This window comes from Hyperolius riggenbachi, chromosome 6, assembly GCF_040937935.1.
Source record: "Hyperolius riggenbachi isolate aHypRig1 chromosome 6, aHypRig1.pri, whole genome shotgun sequence".
Lineage (NCBI taxonomy): Eukaryota > Metazoa > Chordata > Amphibia > Anura > Hyperoliidae > Hyperolius > Hyperolius riggenbachi.
In genome coordinates this window covers 135,819,436-135,834,732 of record NC_090651.1, presented here as the reverse complement: position 1 = coordinate 135,834,732, position 15,297 = coordinate 135,819,436, and the positions used below count along the sequence as shown (strand labels likewise).

The following is a 15,297-nucleotide window of genomic DNA, read 5'->3' as shown; positions in this document are numbered from 1 at the left end:
TTAAAAAAACACAGCCTTGGTATTCCGGAATGCCTTGTCTGCTCTCCTCTCACTGCAGCTGCCTGGGAGGTCTGTCTCTCTATTAGCTTGCCTGTTATCGCTGGCTTATCGCCTTATCTAAACAGCCGGGTTTCTCCGCTCACATTCCGCCTGCTCTAAGCTTAATGAATTAACCTTCAGTGATAATTAGTGTTGGGCGAACAATGTTCGCCACTGTTCGGGTTCTGCAGAACATAACCCTGTTCGGGTGATGTTCGAGTTCGGCCGAACACCTGATGGTGTTCGGCCAAACCGTTCGGCCACATGGCCGAACTAAGAGCGCATGGCCGAACGTTCCCAGAACGTTTGGCTAGCGCTGTGATTGGCCGAACGGGTCACGTGGTTCGGACCCGAACGCGCTCTGATTGGCCGAACTGTCACGTGGTTCGGGTAAATAAATACCCGAACCACGTCATATCTCCGCCATTTGTCTGTGGGTTTAGCTTTGGGTAGGCAGGCAGGGTAGTTCGCGCTCCAGCCACGCTAGCCAGGGCCCCCCCAGTCATTGTGTCGCTGCTGGGAATGTTATGATCATGTCTGCAGCATGTATTGTTGGCTGCAGTTTGACTGAAGACAAGCAGTTTTTGATGTCATTACATGCATTTGCTTGCATAGTTTGGTTTGCACCCAAACTAGTTGCTGACTCTATCTACAGTCGCTCTGAAGTTAATGACAGTTTAATATGCTTTTGTGTAAACAAACATTGTCTGCTGCAATGGGGTGGCAATCCCTTTTCCTGCAGGCTGCATATCATTGTCTGCCTTTTCCTGCTGTCAGCCTGTGATTAATTACCATTCACTTGTGTGGGAATCTGCAGGTCTGCTCCCATTGGATGACCTCAGTATAAAGAACTGCTTCCTGCAATGCTTCATGGGCTACCATAGTCTCAGATTCTGTCTGTTACTCTGCTCGTGCCCCACCTCGTTCCTAGTCCGTGTGGACTGCGCTGACTCCTGCGAAGGGGTCAGCGAGTCCTCCTAGTTCTGCTCTTGTTCTAGAAGTTGTTACTCTGCTTGTCTTGTGTCATATATTGGTTCATCGCCAATATATACGCATACTTGCACATTTTGTTATTTTCCTTGTATTCGTGTTACGTTGATACATCAGTGTCGCTGATATATACATACACGAACTGTTTATTTCCTGTGTTCAGTTAGTCAGCTTTCCAGCACGTTTTGGTAGTTTGCGCGTATCGTGATCACCCGTGCTGAGTTAGTATCCTGCTCCTGGTTCTGTTTGTGGATTGCGTTCATCTCTGCGAAGAGATAGCGAATCCTTCTGAGTCCTGTTCCCTGTATTGCTCCAGTCCTAGTCAGTGTTCCTGCTTATGTCATATATCGGTTCATTGCCGATATATACATATGTTAGTCAGACGTTACAAATAGTTTCATTGATAGCTGTAATTGTAATACGCTAGGAAAACATACTTATTGTATATTTATCTGTGTTACGTTCATCTATCTTGATCCTCCTATTTCCTGACTATCCTGTCCTGTCTTTGTGAGGCACGCCATCGCTGCAACGCATTGGCTGCCTCATTCCAGTCTGTCTTGTTGTGGACGCTTGCTGTCACTGAGTAGTGGCCAGTTTAGCAAGCGTTCATTCTGTCTACCTGTCCTGATCTCCTCAGTCCTGGTTTATGCGCTCAGCGCTACTTTGCGCTGAGACGTTATCACAAAAGTATTGTTTGTGGCTGTTCGGATCTGCACCGACTCTGTGCACCACAATCTCCTATTGGAGTCAGTCCTCTCCTCCACTAAACTGGGGATATCCTGATTCCTTGTGCTGGTGTGTGTACCTCCTTCACGTCAGCTTATGTGTTGCATGCTGACTGTGGAGAATAAGCCCACCAAGCCTAACAACTATATAGCATTCTGTTTACTGCCACTCTGTGTACCTCGCTCAGCCACACTATATAGAATTCTGTTTACTGCCACTCTGTCTGCTGGGAATAGTAGTACACCGCTCGCTCAGCCACACTATATAGCATTCTGTTTACTGCCACTCTGTGTACCTCGCTCAGCCACACTATATAGCATTCTGTTTACTGCCACTCTGTGTACCTCGCTCAGCCACACTATATAGCATTCTGTTTACTGCCACTCTGTGTCTGCTGGGAATAGTAGTACACCGCTCACCCGGCACTGTATAGCATTGTGCTCTGTGTCGCTGCTGGGAATAGTGGTACACCGCTCACCCGCCACTGTATAGCATTGTGCTCTGTGTCGCTGCTGGGAATAGTGGTACACCACTCAGCCACACTATATAGCATTCTGTTTACTGTTCTGTGTCTGCTGGGAATAGTAGTACACCGATCGCTCAGCCACACTATATAGCATTCTGTTTACTGCCACTCTGTGTACCTCGCTCAGCCACACTATATAGCATTCTGTTTACTGCCACTCTGTGTCTGCTGGGAATAGTAGTACACCGCTCACCCGCCACTGTATAGCATTGTGCTCTGTGTCGCTGCTGGGAATAGTGGTACACCGCTCACCCACCACTGTATAGCATTGTGCTCTGTGTCGCTGCTGGGAATAGTGGTACACCGCTCAGCCACACTATATAGCATTCTGTTTACTGTTCTGTGTCTGCTGGGAATAGTAGTACACCGCTCGCTCAGCCACACTATATAGCATTCTGTTTACTGCCACTCTGTGTACCTCGCTCAGCCACACTATATAGCATTCTGTTTACTGCCACTCTGTGTCTGCTGGGAATAGTAGTACACCGCTCACCCGCCACTGTATAGCATTGTGCTCTGTGTCGCTGCTGGGAATAGTGGTACACCGCTCACCCGCGACTGTATAGCATTGTGCTCTGTGTCGCTGCTGGGAATAGTGGTACACCGCTCACCCACCACTGTATAGCATTTCTGTACTGCCACTGTACTGCTGCCAGTCAGCGTGTACTTTAAGGATAAGTGAAATGAGGAAGAAATCCGGTGAAAGAGGGAGGGGCAAGGGAAGAGGTGTTTCCCCTGACGGTTCACGTACAGGCCACAGGGGAGCACCCAAGAAAATCCACTCAATACCGCCCATGTTGTCCAGGACAACAACCCTCACAAATCCAAAAGAACAGGACCAGATAATTACTTGGATGGGCTCTCAAGCATCCAGCAGTGGGTTAAGCAGCACCAGCACATCACGCACGAGGTCCGAGTCCTCAGCCAGTTACAAGGAGCCAGTGGGCACAAAGCTGAAACAACCGGCAGCGACACCACGCACACAACTGCCAGATAACCAGTCCGATGAATTACCTCAGGACACAATGGGGTATTCGCAGGAGCTATTCCCAGCCCAACAAACTTCCACCTTTCAAAGGTCAATGGAGGAACAGCCAGAAATGTTGTGCCCGGATTCACAACCATTAACTGTGGGAAATGCACCGCGCACTGAAATACAAGGCGAGTCCGAGGAGGACTCGGAAACCCAAATCCCAGAGCAAGTTGGGCAGGAGGGGTTGCAATTGCAGGAGGTCGGCCGACAAGATCTGGAAGACGACGTTGGAGTGAGCTGCGCAGAGGTTGTTTTGGGGAGCTCTACTCCACGGCGGGGGCCCCCCACAATGACATATGACGAGTTTCAGGAGATGGAAGAGGAGGGTATGGACAATGTGGACAGAGACCCAGATTTTGTTTGTGAACGAGAACATCGCCGTCGTAGCAGCAGCACAGATGAGTCTGTTGAAGAACCCACTGCTGCACGAGTTCGCCTTGTGCCACAAGGTAGGCGGCTCGCAATTTCAGGCACCACAAGCGTGGAAGTTCAAGTGAGAGGCAAAAGAGGCGCAAACAGAAATCACCAGAAAGGCAGGTGCTCCAAAGTCTGGGCTTTCTTTGAAGACTGCACTGAGGATGGTACTATGGCGATTTGCAAGGTGTGCAAGACCCGCCTGAGCAGGGGGAAAAGTATTAACAACCTCTCCACCACCAGCATGAGCCGCCACATGCTATCCAAACATCCCACTCTGTGGGCAAACGCGGCAGGACAGGGTACCAGCAACACTGCCTCCCTTGGGGTCACCAGACTCACCACCAGACCCACCTCAGCAGCAGCAGTAGCCCAGCCATTGCGTGGTTCACAACATTCACAAACATCAGACGCTGACACTGTCACTTTCCGGAGTAGTGCTCTTGAGGTCTCCCAGTGTTCATCAAACACAACAACCAACAGCCCTTCAGTGTGCAGCCCTACGATTCAGTTGTCTGTCTCGGAGATGTTTGATCGCAAGAGGAAATTGCCAGCAAATGACCCCCGGGCCGTGGCAGTAACAGCCAGCATAGCCAAGCTTCTGGCCTGCGAAATGCTGCCATATCGAGTGGTGGAGACAAACAGCTTCAAGGGCATGATGTCAGTGGCCATCCCACGTTACGTGGTTCCCAGCCGCTACCACTTTGCGCGCTCTGCAGTGCCTGAGTTTCATGAGCACGTGGTCAGCAAAATAACCCGAAGCTTGAAGAATGCCGTTGCCTGCGAAGTTCACCTCACCACTGACACCTGGACGAGTGCGTTCGGCCAGGGTCGATACATCTCCCTTACCGCGCACTGGGTAAACCTTGTGGAGCATGGCAGCGATTCCTCACCTGCTACGGCGCGGGTGTTGCCCACGCCGCAAACAGCTGCACCGCCGTCCCTCCCACTGGATAACAACAGCAGCACCTACCTCTCTGACTCCTTCTCCTCCAATGCATCTCAAAGCTGTACCTCATCCGGAGACGCTAACCCAGCAGCAGTAGGATCGTGGAAGCAGTGCAGCACAGCTGTTGGCATGCGTCAGCAAGCGTTGCTGAAGCTGATCTGCCTTGGGTATAAGCAGCACACAGGGGAGGAAATTTGGAGGGAAATAAAGGAACAGACGGATTTGTGGCTGGCACCGCTGGACCTGAAACCGGGCATGGTTGTGTGTGATAATGGGAGTAATCTCATTCGCGCTTTAAGGTTGGCTAAGCTGACACACATCCCTTGCCTGGCGCACGTGATGAGCCTAGTAGTTCAGCGGTTCCTGAGGACATACCCAGGCGTGGCCGATCTTCTGTTGAAGGTGCGACGAGTGGCCAAACATTGCAGAAATTCCAGTACTGCTTTGGGGGCACTCGCCAAGATGCAGGAGCGCTTCAATCTCCCCCACCATCGTTTGCTGTGTGATGTCCCTACGCGCTGGAATTCTACGCTGTACATGCTAGCCCGCTTTTGCGAGCAGAAGAGTGCAGTGGTCCAGTACATGACGGCGCAGTACCGAGGCGCATCCGGACAGCTGCCAAGCTTCTGTGGATCCGATTGGGCCAACATGTTGGACCTCTGCTAAGTCCTCCAAAATTTTGAGCAATCCACGTTGCTTGTGAGCAGTGACAACTCTTCAGTCAGCATTACCATACCACTGCTGTGTTTACTGAAGAGGTCAATGTTGAAAATCAAGGAAACAGCTGTCATGATGCAACTGGAGGAATCTGAAGGAGAAAACGATCAGCGTGATGGTACCAACATCAGGCCATCCGCATCAGGAAACGCTGGCCCCAGCAGCTATGACGAAGAAGAGGAGGAGGAACAGCTGGAGTTGGAGCAGGAATTTCATGCCACCACTGACGAGGGCCAGAGCGGTGCACGTTGGACTTCCACAATTCAGCGCGAATGGTCAGCAGAAGCAGACCAGGAAGAAGGTGACGACTATGATGCATCACAACAACTATCACAACGCTCACAAGAGGATGATGAGGATTCTGGCAGGACTCTGGCACACATGGCTCAATTCATGCTAGACTGCATTGAACGCGACCCACGCATTGTGCGCATTCTGGACAACACCAATTACTGGGTTTATACCCTTCTGGATCCACGGTACAAACACAATGTTCCAAAACTGCTTGAAGAAAGAGTCAGACAGGTCAAAATGGAAGAATATCAGCAGGCCCTTGTGGAGACTTTAGAGAGGAGATTGACATCCTCCCCCTCCTCTAGCCAGTTGTACGCCGACAGACTGACTTCCGCAAACCCAGGACGACCAGGAGGGCAGCAAACAACACAAGCCGCAGCTAGTGCCCAAAAGGGAATGGTATCGGCAGTGTCCTTGGAGTAGGAAAATTTTATGACACCCATGCAGCAGCAGCCCACAGAACAGCAAGCGTGCAGATCCACCTCCAACACCGATCGCCTGGAGAAGATGGTCAAGGACTACATGTCAGATGGCGTAGCTGTGTTGAACAATCCATCTGCACCCTTCAACTATTGGGTATCGAAGCTAGACACCTGGCACGAACTGGCAATGTACGCAATAGAGGTGCTGGCTTGCCCGGCAGCCAGCGTTATGTCGGAACGCTGTTTCAGTGCTGCCGGAGGCATCGTCACAGATCGGCGTATCCGCCTCTCCACAGAAAATGAAGACCGTCTGACTCAAATTAAAATGAATCAATCCTGGATTGGAAACGACTACGCAACACTCCTGGACCCCAACCAAGTAACATGAACAATGACCATCTGTGATGGGTTAGCGTTTCTGGTCCCTGTTTATTGAACCTCTCATCTTTATTACATTTATGACTGCATGGCGGCAAAAAGCATTGCTATATCCGCACGCTATTTGTCCTCATGCAAGGCCTGGGATGTTGTGTCTCAAAAAGCGTGGCATTCTCCTCCTGCGGCTCCTCCTGTTCCCTCACGTGTGCTGCTGCTGCTGGGTTAGCGTTTCCGGTCCCTGTTTATTGAACCTCTCATCTTTATTACATTTATGACTGCATGGCGGCAAAAAGCATTGCTATATCCGCACGCTATTTGTCCTCATGCAAGGCCTGGGATGCTGTGTCTCAAAAAGCGTGGCATTCTCCTCCTGCGCCTCCTCCTGTTCCATCACGTGTGCTGCTGCTGCTGCTGCTGGGTTATCGTTTCCGGTCCCTGTTAATTAAACCTCTCATCTTTATTACATTTATGACTGCATGGCGGCAAAAAGCATTGCTATATCCGCACGCTATTTGTCCTCATGCAAGGCCTGGGATGCTGTGTCTCAAAAAGCGTGGCCTTCTCCTCCTGCGCCTCCTCCTGTTCCATTACGTGTGCTGCTGCTGCTGGGTTAGCGTTTCCGGTCCCTGTTTATTGAACCTCTCATCTTTATTACATTTATGACTGCATGGCGGCAAAAAGCATTGCTATATCCGCACGCTATTTGTCTTCATGCAAGGCCTGGGATGTTGTGTCTCAAAAAGCGTGGCCTTCTCCTCCTGCGGCTCCTCCTGTTCCCTCACGTGTGCTGCTGCTGCTGGGTTAGCGTTTCCGGTCCCTGTTTATTGAGCCTCTCATCTTTATTACATTTATGACTGCATGGCGGCAAAAAGCATTGCTATATCCGCACGCTATTTGTCCTCATGCAAGGCCTGGGATGTTGTGTCTCAAAAAGCGTGGCCTTCTCCTCCTGCGCCTCCTCCTGTTCCATCACGTGTTCTGCTGCTTATGCTGGGTTAGCGTTACCGGTCCCTTTTCCTGGAACCTCTTCTCTGTATTACATTTATGACTGCATGGCGACAAAAAGCATGTTACCTGTGCAAAGAAACATGACATTTTCCACATTTAAAAGACAGTTTTTCCTTTGAAACTTTACAATCAATTTTCTCAAAAACTATAAGCTCTTTTTCAAATATTTTTTTTCCTCTTGTACCCACTCCCAAGGTGCACATACCCTGCAAATTTGGGGTATGTAGCATGTAAGGAAGCTTTACAAAGCACGAAAGTTCGGGTCCCCATTGACTTCCATTATGTTCGGAGTTCGTCGCGAACACCCGAACATCGCAGCGATGTTCGGCGAACGTTTGCGAACCCGAACATCTAGGTGTTCGCCCAACACTAGTGATAATCTCCGCACTAGGCGGTAATTTCCCGCACTGCCTAGGAATGTCAGATTTTCATGCGGAAACAACTTTTGTGAATGAACACTTTGCTAAATGGTCGGTAAAATCAGCTGTATCCAGCGGTAAGCATTCAGGAATGCTTTATGAATAGAGGCCAATGTGTCCAATACACAACTGGGACAGCACAGTTTTCAACCCCGGAATAATTTTTTTTTTAACACAAGAACAGAAATAGTAGCTATTTTGAGGGTGTGTTAAATAGCTAGTGGCAGCCAACAGCGCATAATGGAGTGGACCCTGGTGGTGGTGAGAACACAGACAGGAGGTTTAATGCAGCAGCAGAAGGACATACATGGTAGCAGGCAGCCTAGGCCATTGCACCTAGCGGTGGTACCACAGCACCTAAAGAAAAACCAGGCCAATTTTGCAGGGGACTGAAGGTTGATGTTGTTCAAAAATAATTCCCAGGCATCTCATGTCTTCCTGTCGCTGACAACAGGTGTCTGGAACGTGCCTTCAATCCAGGCCTGGTTAATCTTCAGGAATGGGAGTCTGTCCACAGACTCTGTGGACAGACGAGAGCGCTTCTCAGTGACCACGCCACCGGCCGCAATGAAGCACCTCTCTGACAGCACGCTGGAAAGGGGGCAAGACAGGACTTCCAGGGCGTACTGCGCCAGCTCACTCCACATCTGCATGCGCTCGACCCAGTACTCCAAGGGGTCCACAGGCTCCTCGTCGCCGGTGTCAAGCCCGCTGATGGACCCCATGTAGTCATCCACCATCCGGGTCAGGCACTGCCTGTGACTTTGAGAGGAGGATGCTGCTGCACGCACCTCCTCTCTCGGCTGCTCTACCGTCAGGTAGAGTGCCTTTGTCAAGTCCCGCAGGTCTCCTAGGCACCTGATGCGTCTGCTGCTGGCTGCAGGCACCGGCTGCTTGGCTGGCTGGACAGGGACAGAGGGGGTGGAAGGCTGGGGGAAGGCTTCCTCCAATCGCCGAACAAGGATCTCCTGCAACTCCCTTGTTCGCTGCTCACAGTCTCCAGCAGGCAGGAACTGAGCCACCCTCCCCCTCAGCCGTGGGTCCAGGATCATGCTGATGCAGGCGTCCTCCCTCGCTTGCATCTGCTTAATCCTGGGGTCTGTGCGCAGGCACCGCAGCATGTGCCTTGTCATGGTGCACAGGGTTGTCCTTCCTGCAGAGACATCAGGGTCAGTGGCCTCAAGTTTGCTGTCCTCCTCCTCCTCTGGCCCCCGAGCCTCTTCCTCCTCTCTCCACCCTCTCACCACTGCTGCTGCATTCCGCTGTTTCCCCTCAACAGCAACATCCAGCACCTCCAACTTCTCCTCCTCCTACAACTCAAATTCCTGTGCAGAAGTGGACTGCACAGGCTGCTGCTGTTCCAGCTGCTTCAGGGCCTCCTCTCCCACATCCATTAAATCACACAGTGTCCTGTCCAGCAGACAAACAAAGGGCACCCACTGGCAGAGGGATGCCTGTTCCTCGCTCACCAGGTTGGTTCCCTGCAGGAAGGGAGCCAACACCAAGCAGACCTGCTGCATCTGCCCCCACTGCGCGTTGGAGATGAGCTGGAGTTTGGTGGTACCGGCGACAGTGGCCTCAATGATGTAGCAGTGGACAGCCCTCTTCTGCTCAACCAGCTGCTCCAAAATCACCAGGGTGGAATTCCAGCGAGTTGCCACATCGATGACTAGCAGGTGTCGTGGCAGGCCCTTGTGCTGCTGAACGTCGGCCAGGTTTGCTGCTGCAGCGACTGAGCGCCGGAAACTGCGAACAATTTTCCGAGCCGCTTCCAACAGTTCATCCATCCACTGATAGGTGCGCATGAACTTCTGCACCACCAGGTTCAGGACATGGGCCAAGCAGGGGACGTGGCTCAAGTCTCCCCTGCTGATGGCAGCCAGCAGGTTTGCAGCATTGTCGGACACCACCAATCCGACTCTCAGGCCTCTGGGGGTCAGCCACGTGTTCTCCTGCTCCCTGCTGTCAGGCTATTTTTCCCCAGGCTGACCATCTGCAGCAGCGCTTGGCCGTGGCGGGCCTTAACGCTGCTGTTGATGCGGGGTCGCTTGGTGGCAAGAGCTGCTGCTTTTCCCCTGACCCCGCGTGGTGGCACCACATAGTGGACAACTGGTGCCGTTGCTGCTGCGCCCGAGGATGGACCTGCTGCTTCCTCGCTGGCGCATTCCACCAGGCCGTGAAGGACAGGTAGCGGTCTGTCCCAAAACAGCTGCTTCTGGAGTCCATGGTTATGTGGATCCGCTCACTCACCGCATGATCAAGCGAGGGGCCCATGTTCGCCATAGCAAACCAATGCAGTGCTGGGATCGCCTAGCGGGAGAAGTAGTGGCGGCTGAGGATTTGCCACTCCGGGATCCCATACTGCAGGAGCATTCTCATGTCACTCCCCTCCTGCACAAAGGAGTATGGCAGGAGCTGGGAGCACATGGCCTGGGCAAGCAACCCGTTCAGCACCCGGAAAGGACTCGCTGAGCAGGGTCTGGCGGCGTTTGCCTACACAGGAGGATGAGGAGGCCACTGTGGAGGGAGCAGATGAGGCCACTGAGGACTGGCTGCCCGGGGGGGAGGGGCAGTGACTTTCTGCGCTCCTGCTGCTGATGCTGGATGAGCAGGTGGGATGCTGCTGTTGCTGAGATATGTGCAGTGGCTGTCTGGCTCTGACCACTGCCTGCGCCACTGTCCTTCGCCTTCATATAGTCACTGTACTCCTCAAAATGTTTTGTCTCCAAGTGGGTCTGCAGGCACGAGGTACCCAACTTGTTGAGATCGCGACCTCTGCTCAAGCGGACACCGCAACTGTGGCAAATGGCACGGGTCTTGTCATCTTCGCATACAGTGGAGTACCGCCAGATTGGGGATTTTCACTTGCCCCGCTTGAGGGCTGGGGAGCTTTTTTGGCTTTGGAGGGCTTCTTTTTTGGGGGAGGAGCTTTGGTGCGGGTGGTGGTGGTAGCGGCTGAAGCAGCAGGCTGTGGATCCTGCCTTCCACGCCCTGTGCTGGTTGCCTTGCTGCAGCCGCGCCTCTGTGCCGGAGACGCCTCCTCCTCCGATGACGTGCTGCCTTCACCCAACTGTGCTGGTGGTGGCACATAGGGACGGTCCCCCACCTCATCCCCAAACATCTCCTCTGAGCCCTCAATCAACTCCTCTGCCTCAACATCCCTTGCACCAGGCCCCTCCTCTTCCTCCTGAAATTCCACCTGTTGTGCGCTGCCAACAAGAACCTCCTCCACCTCAAACTCCTCCTCCTTGCATCCCTCCCAACATCTCTTCCTCAAGCTGTGCAACCACATCCATCAAGTTGCTCACGGTCCCGGGTGTCAAGAGCGTACTCAGTGAGGGCAGGCTGTCCGCTGTGGTCGACGTGACCTCAAGCGGAGGTGGAGGGCGGCTGCTGCTGCGGACCGGAGTGCTGGTGGTGGCACTGGTGTCGCTGGCACTGGAGGTCTGGCTGGAAACTGTAGCTTGCTGCTCCACCATCATTTCCACCACAGCCTGTGCCTGACTCTCCGCAATGGGCCGGGGACGACAACCCAAGGCAAAGATGGGCGCAACCTGCTGCTGCTGCGCCCCTGCTCCCTCCTCCACAACTCTGCGATCAGTGGCTGGCGGCAGACCAGTCACAGACCTGTCGGCAGTGGCTTTGGCAATGGCGCTGCCTTTCCTGCTGGTGCCTCTACCTCTGCCAGTCATCGTACAATTATACAAATACAGCAAGAAAAGCAAATATATATATATATATATGTGGAAAGGGTGTAAACTTTAATAAAGAGTCTGGTTTGGTGGGTGAGTGACCCCCAAAAAAAGTTCTAGTAGTGTAGTCTACAGTAGTCGATAACTAACTCGTGTGACCGACAGTGGCAATCAAAGTCTGTCACACACGGACGCAATAAATAGGGTCAGGCAGAGATGTGACAGGCAGTCACAGATCACAACAGATGCTGGCCTGTACAGTAATTAATACAGTACTGAAGCTAATAAACTCAACGACTAACAACAGTAGAAATTAAGTAAAGTAGTACGTAGGTAAATAACAACTAACTATAATACGTAGTAGTAGTAGTGTAGTAGACTAGTAGTCGATAAGTAACTCGTGTGACCGAGAGTGACAATCAAAGTCTGTCACTTACGGACACAATCAATAGGGTCAGGCAGAGATGACAGGCAGTCACAGATCACAACAGATGCTGGCCTGTACAGTAACTAACACAGTACTGAAGCTAATAAACTCACAGACTAATAGTAGAAATTAAGTAAAATAGTACTACTAACTAAGTATAATCCCTAACCTACCTAAGCTAGTGGTAGGCTAAGGCTACCTAGGCTAGCAGGCCTAGCCTGCACACAGACCTAACACTAGCCTAGCACAGTATACAGTATACACTACACTAGCTGACTGAACTATAACACTCAAATCACTATAACTATACAGCAATATATTATATGGGTAGAGAATGTGTATTGGAGGTAAATCGCTAGGTTTAACAATAGGAAAGCACTTGCTCAGACACGCAGCAGCACTGGAGATGCTCTCAGTACCGCTCAGTCACACAGCAAGGACGGGATCCGCAACATGGCCGCCACCTTATATAGAGGAGGGGAGGGCCAGGCTCCCCTCCTCTGATTGGTTGCTAGTTCCTCGGCTGGGGGCCTTCTGATTGGCCCAATGACGTCATCACCTGGATACCGAAGCCGAATTCACGGGTTAAAACCTGCGTGATCACGGCTGAATTCAAGAGCACTATTCGGGTAATTTTGACTTCGAATTCGGGAGCACGTTCACTATTCGAATTCGGATTAGAATTCGGCAAGCATGAAAATCTACCCGTGATCACGGGTACTATTCGAATTCGCGAATTTGGAGAGCAACCCTGGTCTGCAGGTTGATCAATCACATAGTCATCCAATCAGACAGAATCCCCTATTGAAATCATGCAATTTAAAGTGGATCCGAGATGAACTTTTACTCATTGCATAATTGTGTTCCTTACATATAGTTTATAGGGCATTCCTCAAGCCAAATACCTTTTTTGTTTTGTTTTAATACCCTAATTTCCTATAAACTAAACAAGCCACACCCACAGCTTCTCCAGAGTGCCTTGGCGCTTGCAAGGGATTGTGGGATATCAGTCTGGGCAGGTGAAAAAGGTGTTACTAGCTATAGATTTCAGAGGCAGAGTTTTCACAATCTGAGAGCTTCAGTGCAGATACAGATCAGTTGCCTTTGTAATGGAGGAGATAAGAGTGGAGTTTTCACAGAATATGCAGATAGGCAGATTAGCATGCCTAGATACAGATAAGCTTGCCTGTGTGTGTAATTGTGTAATAGTGACAAGCAGAAAACATGTCTGCTCCCATTGCTTTAGGATCAATTTCAAAATCCTTTGCTTTGCCTACAAATCAGTGCACAAGACCTGCCCAACCTACATCTCTGATCTGGTCCACAGGCACATACCAGCCCGCCCCCTCCGATCCTCCAATGACCTGCGCCTAGTCGCACCACGCATAACTCAGTCACACGCACGATTGCAGGACTTCACCAGGGCCGCCCCTACTCTCTGGAACTCTCTCCCACCAGCCGTCAGACTCACCCCCACCTTTAATTCCTTCAAACAAGCTCTCAAGACTCACCTCTTCACGCTCGCATACCCCCCTACACCAGCACCATAATATGTTCTGTTAGACCCCCTCTCAAAAGACGCACCTATTGTCTCCACCCCACCCTTTAGATTGTAAGCCTCCGGCAGGGCCCTCCTCCCTAACGTATCCAGCTTGATTATGCAATCTTACTCGCAACCACCCCTCTTGTAGACTCGAACAGTCTCTATTTTGACCTATGATACTGTATTGTTATCAAATCATTTGCATGATCTTGTTTTGTTGTGAGTTTCCGTATGTTCTACCTGTATGTTAACCCATTTATCTATTGTGCAGCGCTGCGTAAGATGTTGGCGCTTTATAAATACAATAAATAAATAATAATAATAATAATTGTATCACAGGAAAAAATATTAATATACTGTTGAAGCTGTTTGAAGATAGATTTGCTGTGTAAACTATCTAAACTTTAGATAAGATATATAGACAAGTTACTTGTTATATTTAGTTTTTCATCTCGGATCCGCTTTAAAAGAGAGGTTACAATTAAAGGGAATGGGTCTCTGTGGACAGGTACAGTGGATAGACAGATAGATTTACGTATGTGTGTATATGTATACAATTACAGTGTGCTTTCCTAAACTGTTTGACTTGAGTCATATGACATACATTTCAAAGGATTTAGCTTTCTTTCAATGGTTATAAATACCATACACAGACTACCTAGCAACTGTTTGCTTTGAATCCTTAGAGTACAAGTCTTCATATTCTATGCTGCTAGTATTGCTCACACAAGCTGAGACTTGCACCGCACCTCTAGAGAACACTATAGTCGTTCCTCGATAGAAACCATTTGAAACCGCACACAAAACAAAAGTTAATCTAATTAACAAACAGAGGAATTAAAGTACAGAGGAAAATGATAGTACTGTAAAATACTAATGTCAAATTTAGTCTTATGTGAATATTTGTGCATATATCATATAAACACACTCAGTTTACCAAAATATGCATTGTATATATATCTCAAACACCTGCATGCATAGTATAGTACATCTGAAAAGACTGCATTTAAGGATCAAAGTATAGTTTTACTGAGAAACCGTAAGTACATTTAAGAGATTTTGTGATGTTATTTACTCTGGAAGTATAGCTGTACTTTGACAAGAATCCTGTTATGTATTACCGTATACTGTGTATGCTGTAAACTCTAGCTGTTTTATCTATGAACGAAAATATCCCCTGTGGTTGGTTCGCAGTGTCTGTGCTAAAGACTAATAGGACTTACCTGTAATTACAGAAGTAGAAAGGGCTTCTTAGCAACAGTGAAAGGCTATGGTAGCGTTTTGCTTCTTCTCTGTTCCCTCACAGATGCTGTGCAAGAGGGAGGAGTTTAGGCATTCATTTATGTGTGCTTGATGCTGTACCTGCCTAGAATGACTTGCATACAGTTTCACCCCTCTAATTCATTACTTTTGGTTATTGATTCTTATTTCTGCAAGTTCAATTTTCTAAAGACTTTGTAAGGCTATGCTCACATTATAAATCACCAGCGCTATTTCAAGCGCTGAGCAATTTTCTGCGATTTCCCTATGCTTCATAAGCAATTTTCTAAGCGCTTTTGCAGAGTAATTATTTTTTCACTTCCATCGCTGTGGATGGGGAAATCGCTATACAAATCGCTTTTGTAATTTCCCTATACCTTCCAATATAGCAGAAATTGGTACAGGCAGCGCTTTTGTAACTGGATCGGAATCCAACCGCTTACATGTGATCACTCTT

At 49.8% G+C, this 15,297-nt stretch overlaps 1 protein-coding gene across 1 annotated transcript in view; it reads right to left on the bottom strand.

Moving 5' to 3' along the window:
* LOC137522555 (putative ferric-chelate reductase 1) overlaps window positions 1-14,880 on the bottom strand; it is a 62,266-nt gene extending 47,386 nt beyond the window's left edge. Inside the window, exon 1 of the mRNA XM_068242634.1 lies at window positions 14,804-14,880. The gene's annotated coding sequence lies outside the window, so the exon portion shown is untranslated. The remainder of the gene's footprint in view (window positions 1-14,803) is intronic.
* Window positions 14,881-15,297: the final 417 nt, after the last annotated feature.